The sequence below is a fragment of the Eleutherodactylus coqui genome, chromosome 4, assembly GCF_035609145.1.
Source record: "Eleutherodactylus coqui strain aEleCoq1 chromosome 4, aEleCoq1.hap1, whole genome shotgun sequence".
NCBI classification, from domain to species: domain Eukaryota; kingdom Metazoa; phylum Chordata; class Amphibia; order Anura; family Eleutherodactylidae; genus Eleutherodactylus; species Eleutherodactylus coqui.
Window position 1 is genome coordinate 298,427,486 of NC_089840.1, and position 8,704 is coordinate 298,436,189.

Here is an 8,704-nt window from a genome sequence, read left to right on the forward strand (position 1 = left end):
TCCACCGACCTGCAGGGAGCGCCCCAGTGATGCCCCCCCCCCACCTACCTGCAGGGAGCGCCCCAGTGATGCCCCCCCCCCCCCACCCTACCTGCAGGGAGCGCCCCCAGTGATGCCCCCCCCCCCCACCTACCTGCAGGGAGCGCCCCAGTGATGCCCCCCCCCCCCACCTACCTGCAGGGAGCGCCCCAGTGATGCCCCCCCCCCCACCTACCTGCAGGGAGCGCCCCAGTGATGCCCCCCCCCACCCACCTACCTGCAGGGAGCGCCCAGTGAATGCCCCCCCCCCACCTACCTGCAGGGAGGCCCCCAGTGATGCCCCCCCCCACCTACCTGCAGGGAGCGCCCCAGTGATGCCCCCCCCCACCTACCTGCAGGGAGCGCCCCAGTGATGCCCCCCCCCCCCACCTACCTGCAGGGAGCGCCCCAGTGAATGCCCCCCCCCCACCTACCTGCAGGGAGCAGGGCCCCCCGCCCCCACCTACCTGCAGGGAGCACCCAAGTGATGCCCCCCCCCCCACCTACCTGCAGGGAGCGCCCAAGTGATGCCCCCCCCCCCCACCTACCTGCAGGGAGCGCCCCAGTGATGCCCCCCCCCAACTACCTGCAGGAGCGCCCCCAGTAATGCCCCCCCCCTAACTACCTGCAGGGGAGCGCCCCCAGTAATGCCCCCCCCTACCTACCTGCAGGGGAGCGCCCCAGTGATGCCCCCCCCCCTACCTACCTGCAGGGAGCGACCCAGTGATGCCCCCCTACCTACCTGCAAGGAGCGCCCCAGAGATACTCCCCCCCTACATACTTAGAGGGAGCCCCCCAGTGATGCCCCCCACCACCTACCTGCAGGGAGCGCCCCCAGTGATGCCCCCCCACCACCTACCTGCAGGGAGCCCCCCAGGTGATGCCCCCCACCACCTACCTGCAGGGAGCGCCCCAGTGATGCCCCCCACCACCTACCTGCAGGGAGCGCCCCAGTGATGCCCCCCCTACATACCTGCAGGGAGCCCCCCAGTGATGCCCCCCCCCCCCACCTACCTGCAGGGAGCCGCCCCAGTGATGCCCCCCCCCCACCTACTGCAGGGAGCGCCCCAGGTGATGCCCCCCCCACCTACCTGCAGGGAGCGCCCCAGTGATGCCCCCCCCCCCCACCTACCTGCAGGGAGCGCCCCAGTGATGCCCCCCCCCACCTACCTGCAGGAGCGCCCCAGTGATGCCCCCCCCCACCTACCTGCAGGGAGCGCCCCAGTGATGCCCCCCCCCCCCACCTACCTGCAGGGAGCGCCCCAGTGATGCCCCCCCCCACCTACCTGCAGGGAGCGCCCCAGTGATTGCCCCCCCCCCCACCTACCTGCAGGGAGCGCCCCAGTGATGCCCCCCCCCTACCTACCTGCAGGGAGCGCCCCAGTGATGCCCCCCCCCCCTACCTAGCTGCAGGGAGCGCCCCAGTGATGCCCCCCCCCCCTACCTAGCTGCAGGGAGCGCCCCAGTGATGCCCCCCCCCCCTACCTACAGGAAGCGCCCCAGTGATGCCCCCCCTACCTACAGGGAGCGCCCCAGTGATGCCCCCCCCCCTACCTACAGGGAGCGCCCCAATGATGCCCCCCCCCTACCTACAGTGAGCGCCCCAGTGATGCCCCTCTCCTACCTACCTACAGGAGCGCCCCAGTGATGGCCCCCCCCCTACCTACCTACAGGGAGCGCCCCAGTGATGCCCCCCCCCCTACCTGCAGGGAGCGCCCCAGTGATGCCCCCCCCCTACCTGCAGGGAGCGCCCAGTGATGCCCCCCCTACCTACAGGGAGCACCCCAGTGATGCCCCCACCTACCTACAGGGAGCGCCCCAATGATGCCCCCCCCCTACCTACAGGGAGCGCCCCAGTGATCCCCTCCCCTACCTACCTACAGGGAGCGCCCCAGTGATGCCCCCCCCTACCTACCTACAGGGAGCGCCCCAGTGATGCCCCCCCCTACCTACCTACAGGGAGCGCCCCAGTGATGCCCCCCCCCCTACCTGCAGGGAGCGCCCCAGTGATGCCCCCCCCCCCTACCTGCAGGGAGCGCCCCAGTGATGCCCCCCCCACCTACCTGCAAGGAGCGCCCCAGTGATGCCCCCCCCCCCTACCTACCTGCAAGGAGCGCCCCCAGTGATACTCCCCCCTACATACTTAGAGGGAGTGCCCCAGTGATGCCCCCCACCACCTACCTGCAGGGAGTGCCCCAGTGATGCCCCCCACCACCTACCTGCAGGGAGTGCCCCAGTGATGCCCCCCACCACCTACCTGCAGGGAGCGCCCCAGTGATGCCCCCCACCACCTACCTGCAGGAGCGCCCCAGTGATGCCCCCCCACCACCTACCTTGCAGGGAGCGCCCCAGTGATGCCCCCACCACCTACCTGCAGGGAGCGCCCCAGTGATGCCCCCCACCACCTACCTGCAGGGAGCGCCCCAGTGATGCCCCCACCACCTACCTGCAGGGAGCGCCCCAGTGATGCCCCCCACCACCTACCTGCAGGGAGCGCCCCAGTGATGCCCCCCACCACCTACCTGCAGGGAGCGCCCCAGTGATGCCCCCCCACCACCTACCTGCAGGGAGCGCCCCAGTGATGCCCCCCACCACCTACCTGCAGGGAGCGCCCCAGTGATGCCCCCCCACCACCTACCTGCAGGGAGCGCCCCAGTGATGCCCCCCACCACCTACCTGCAGGGAGCGCCCCAGTGATGCCCCCACCACCTACCTGCAGGGAGCGCCCCAGTGATGCCCCCACCACATACCTGCAGGGAGCCCCCCAGTGATGCCCCCCACCACCTACCTGCAGGGAGCGTCCCAGTGATGCCCCCCACCACCCTACCTGCAGGGAGCGTCCCAGTGATGCCCCCCACCACCTACCTGCAGGGAGCGCCCCAGTGATGCCCCCCCCACCACCTACCTGCAGGGAGCGCCCCAGTGATGCCCCCACCACCTACCTGCAGGGAGCGCCCCAGTGATGCCCCCACCACATACCTGCAGGGAGCCCCCCAGTGATGCCCCCCACCACCTACCTGCAGGGGAGCGCCCCAGTGATGCCCCCACCACCTACCTGCAGGGAGCGCCCCAGTGATGCCCCCACCACATACCTGCAGGGAGCCCCCAGTGATGCCCCCCACCACCTACCTGCAGGGAGCCCCCCAGTGATGCCCCCCACCACCTACTGCAGGGAGCCCCCCAGTGATGCCCCCCACCACCTACCTGCAGGGAGCCCCCCAGTGATGCCCCCCTACATACCCGCCGCAGGGACCCCCGGAGCTGCAGACACTCCTCAGCACTGCGCCGTCACTGCAGCGGCCACATCACCTCCACTCGGAGCCCCGGTCCTCCCAGCACCCTACAGCGGCCATCCCTCTCAGCGGGCGGCAGGTTGGGGGCCTCACTGCGGACACCCCGATATCATTGTGCGGCCGTCAGCCCCGCAGTGACCCCCACACAGCCTCCTCAGCCCTCTGCTGCAGCCTTCAGCCCTCTGCTGCAGCCTGCAGCCCCCCCAGCACTCCGCAGCCCCCCGTGCCCGGCTCTGTGGCTCGGGGTCTGCAGCGCCCCCCTCTACCCGCGGCCCCCGCTCACCAGGCATCAGCCGCAACTCCGCTTTCCTCCGCCGCTCTCCTCACACTGATCCAACCGCCACGCCCCCTCCGACGTCACACCGCGGGGAGTGTCGGGATGTGGAGGGCTCGTCAGCCATTGGTCGCACGCTACCCAATCACGAGCCAGCCTCCCCGGGACTACAGTACCCATGCTCCTGTGCGGCGGAGGTCGCCGTGACCCTGTAACCCCTCATCTGCCGGGCGAGATATTAACCTCATGTCTGCCAGGAATTCTTTAGGCAGCTCCTTGTAGTAATTAACCTCTTCCTGCCTGATCCAGACTTCACAGCCTCCAGGCCTGCAGTGATACAATGTAACATCCGCGGGTCCTCCCTGTGTTATGGGGATACAAGCTGCGGGTAACTAGAACGACTCGTGCACGAAAACTGCCCGGTGTCCGTGCATTCAGACACATCGGTGATTGAGCGAGAATCGTCAGGTCTGAACGGGCCTTTAGCTAAGTTAGATGAGCCCAAGTCTGCAGGTCCGGGTTACATCCTAGGAGACTGAAGAGAGCAGCGAGGTGACAACCCTCTACCTGCCGGAGGTGACAACCCTCTACCTGGGGAGGTGACAACCCTCTACCTGCGGAGGTGACAACCCTCTACCTGGGGAGGTGACAACCCTCTACCTGCGGAGGGGACAACCCTCTACCTGGGGAGGTGACAACCCTCTACCTGCGGAGGGGACAACCCCCTACCTGCGGAGGTGACAACCCTCTACCTACGGAGGTGACAACCCTCTACCTGGGGAGGTGACAACCCTCTACCTGCGGAGGTGACAACCCTCTACCTGCGGAGGTGACAACCCCCTACCTGCGGAGGTGACAACCCTCTACCTGGGGAGGTGACAACCCTCTACCTGCGGAGGTGACAACCCTCTACCTGCGGAGGGGACAATCCTCTACCTGCGGAGGTGACAACCCTCTACCTGCGGAGGGGACAACCCTCTACCTGCGGAGGGGACAACCCTCTACCTGGGGAGGTGACAACCCTCTACCTGCGGAGGGGACAACCCTCTACCTGGGGAGGTGACAACCCTCTACCTACGGAGGGGACAACCCTCTACCTGCGGAGGGGACAACCCTCTACCTGGGGAGGTGACAACCCTCTACCTGCGGAGGGGACAACCCTCTACCTGGGGAGGTGACAACCCTCTACCTACGGAGGGGACAACCCTCTACCTGCGAAGGTGACAACCCTTTACCTGCGGAGGTGACAACCCTCTACCTGCGGAGGGGACAACCCTCTACCTGGGGAGGTGACAACCCTCTACCTACGGAGGGGACAACCCTCTACCTGCGGAGGTGACAACCCTCTACCTGCGGAGGGGACAACCCTCTACCTGCGGAGGTGACAACCCTCTACCTGCGGAGGTGACAACCCTCTACCTGCGGAGGGGACAACCCTCTACCTGGGGAGGGGACAACCCTCTACCTACGGAGGGGACAACCCTCTACCTGCGGAGGTGATCAACCCAGCCGGTGATTCTGTCATAGAAGGAGATTAGATCCGTCTGCCATGACTTGTTTGTTACACCCCATGCTGGCTCTGGTTAATTACTCCATTCTCATCCAAGTACTTGCATACATGCTGTTTAATAAACTGTTCAAAGATCTTTCCCGGTATAGAAGTCAGGCTCACAGGCCTGTAGTTTCCTGGATCCACCTTCTTCCCTTATTTAAAGATAGAGACAACATTTACCCTTCTCCAATCTTCTGGGACTTCCTCTGTCACTGAGTCCCAGCTAGGGACATCCACTCTCAGTGATGGTCATGGGAGCCTTCCCCACTGGAGATCTGATCCCCAAATTTCCAAACCCCTCCAGCAGGTCCGCCATCTCCGCCTATTTCATCCTGTTTACACTATACAGAACTTGTTATAATTGTGGTGTGAGAGGACAATCGCTTCTAAGCACTTCCTCTATAGAGATCCTCCCCAGCTACCTTGGGGAAGAAATCCAAGTATACCCGACTTCATTGTGTATAAAACAACCAGCCTCTGCCCACTACATGCCAGGACTGAGTGGCCCTCCTTGGCACCTGTGAATTAGGCAGAACAGAGGCACAGGCATAACCGGGAAGGGAGGGGAGTGTAAGGGGCATGTGCCCTGGGTGCTAATGGGGCATGTGCGCTGGGTGCTAATGGGGCATGTGCGCTGGGTGCTAATGGGGCATGTGCACTGGGTGCTAGTGGGGCATGTGCCCTGGGTGCTAATGGGGCATGTGCGCTGGGTGCTAATGGGGCATGTGCGCTGGGTGCTAGTGGGGCATGTGCCCTGGGTGCTAATGGGGCATGTACCCTGGGTGCTAATGGGGCATGTGCCCTGGGTGCTGGGAGAACCACAAGCATTATCTTGGGTATTTAGATGCCATGCTGGGATGGTAAACTGATACTTCTGGTGAAGGAAAGTCCATCTGCTGAGATGAAGAGGAGGAATAATTGGGCGTGAATACTTACACAAATCCTACAGCACTTAGGGGGCTGTTCTGCATGTTCTGCATGCACACGGACAATACCCCTCCATACCAGGCACAAGCCCACCATCACACAGAGGCGACGAGTACCCGGCAACGAGCGGCTGCATGGAATGTGTTGGGGTATCAGGGACCAGAGAGTGATATCTGCAGCCCCTCCCCCAACACATGGAGCCATGAAAACGGGGAGACGGGACGGCGCTGGGGTCTACAATCTGCAATGAAGGGTCTCTGTAGGTATATGGATGACTTGTGGGTGACAATGGTGCATAAAAGGGGGTCCGACAAGCTGGTAGGGGAACATTCAAGGTGTGTTACAGTTGTATCACCTGCACAATCCTCTGTGAGGGCATCAAAATCCCACGAGTTCTGTTCATTTGCACAGCGGGTTCATTTACACGGGCAGGTCTCTTCTTGTACGGATGGTGCATGACAATAACTGAAGCATGAGGGGCATATAATGTGCGGTGTCTCAGAGGTGGTGTCTCGGGCACGGTGTCTTAGAGGATGTGGCTTACTCTCGGAGGCGGTGTATCGATCGCGGTGTCTCGGACGCGGTGTCTCAGGCGCGGTGTCGCGGTCGCAATGTCTCGGACGTGGTGTCTTGGAGGCGGTGTGTTGGACGTGGTGTCTCATGCAGTGTCACGAACGTGGTGTCTCAGAGGATGTGTCTTAGTCTCGGAGGCGGTGTCTCGATCGCGGTGTCTCAGGCGCGGTATCTCGGAGGCGGTGTCTCAGTCGTGGTGTCTCAGGTGCGGTGTCGCGGTCGCAATGTCTCGGACGTGGTGTCTTGGAGGCGGTGTGTTGGACGTGGTGTCTTAGGCGCGGTGTCTCTGTCACGGTGTCTCGGTCACGGTGTCTCGGACGCAGTATTTTGGAGGCAGTGTCTCGGTTGCGGTGTCTCAGACACGGTGTCTTGGAGGCAGTATCTCGTAGGCGGTGTCTCGGCGTGGTATCTCGGACGTGGTGTCCTGGTCGCAGTGTCTCGGTCGCAGTGTCTCGGATGCGGTGTCTTGGTCGCGGTGTCTCGGAAGCGGTGTCTTGGTCGCAGTGTCTCGGACGCGGTGTACGTGTGTCGTACCATGTGAACTGTGGCCAAGATTCTACACTGTAGTAACCGCAGGAGATTTTGAATGCAGCGTGGAAACCCAGAATCCTGACTGCTACTTGTTAGCTGCACTGATACACTGTAACAAACAGAAGAGAGATTTGTTGAGCTCACAGAGGGCTGTCTGCACTGATACATTGTACCAAACCCTCCACCCAGAGAAGCAATAAACCTGGACAGATTTTCAACGTCTGGTACTGAATGAGAATATTTCCATTCACTGACGTCAAGCAGAGGTCTTGAAAACAGTAACAAATACTAACACCCAGTATATTAGAATTGTCGCTGTTTTCGTCAGACCCTGCCCCCCGTTTCAGAGAGGGATACTGAAGATTTCTTATCGGCAGGGGGCACATACTTTCGGCCCTGCACTGTATATCTACATTGACACATTCCACTGCCGGTCTCCATGTTGAAATCTTCCCACAATGCCTCATGTCGTACGTTGTGACACCGAGCTGCGCAATCGCCCCGTCACTGCGGTTTCTTGTTACACTGAAGACAAAACAAACAGCTTTCTTGCGCTGTCGCACTTTGGGCCATTTCATGCTTGTTCTCTTCTGGAGTAAAACTTTCCTTGTACTTTACCCAGAGAAAACGCCAATAAGACGGTCGTAGCTCGCAGTTAACCCCTTCACTGCCAGAGTGAATGCGGCGTGTGAGATAAGATGTGGCGTTGGGACCCCGCCATTGTCCGGATGACCGAGCAGTAGGGGAGCCATGTGGATAATACCCAGCTGTCCCAGCATCCTGAACGGCAGAGCCGGCGAGGCACACGATGGGATGGGAACACGGATGCATCGCTGCATGACAGGGAGATCTGCCATGGAGAGGACCGGGAAAGCTGGGTGGCTGCTCCTTCCACCCTGTTGGTTGCCGTCCAGCTTTCCCAGGATCTCTCAGGCTCTTGTGTTGACACCTTCGCTTCTGGTACGAGATCCGTCGGTAATGTCACTTGTTTGTCATTGTAACCAGCTAATAGAGATTGCGACATCCCTGAACACAATGACTGGAGCCGTAACCGGAGCCGCCCCCCCCCCCCCCCCCCCCGCCGCGGCTGGAAAACATTACAGACTTCCCAGAGTTTGCTGCGATTCCAAGTGTTATATAATAACGTCCAGCGCCAGAGCGAGGCGAAACCCCGGCCCGGAGAAAGTTGCATCATTGTATCAAGGCAAATGCAGAAATAAGAGTCCCTATTAGTAGCAGAAATGCGGACCCCGCCCACCGCGCTGAAATACAACGCCGCAGGGACCCCGCCCACCGCGCTGAGATACAACGCAGCAGGGACCCCGCCCACCGCGCTGAGATACAACACAGCAGGGACCACACCCACCGCGCTGAGATACAACGCAGCAGGGACCCCGCCCACCGCGCTGAGATACAACACAGCAGGGACCACACCCACCGCGCTGAGATACAACGCAGCAGGGACCCCGCCCACCGCGCTGAGATACAACACAGCAGGGACCACACCCACCGCGCTGAGATACAACGCAGCAGGGA

General features: G+C 62.2%; 1 protein-coding gene across 4 annotated transcripts in view; it reads right to left on the minus strand.

The window, feature by feature from the left end:
• Positions 1-3,667, minus strand: part of ADD3 (adducin 3) — an 80,981-nt gene extending 77,314 nt beyond the window's left edge. For 3 of the 4 annotated variants that reach the window (XM_066601487.1, XM_066601486.1, XM_066601482.1), the window contains exon 1: positions 3,595-3,667. The gene's annotated coding sequence lies outside the window, so the exon portion shown is untranslated. The remainder of the gene's footprint in view (positions 1-3,594) is intronic. The other variant, XM_066601483.1, reaches the window with a different exon arrangement.
• Positions 3,668-8,704: the final 5,037 nt, after the last annotated feature.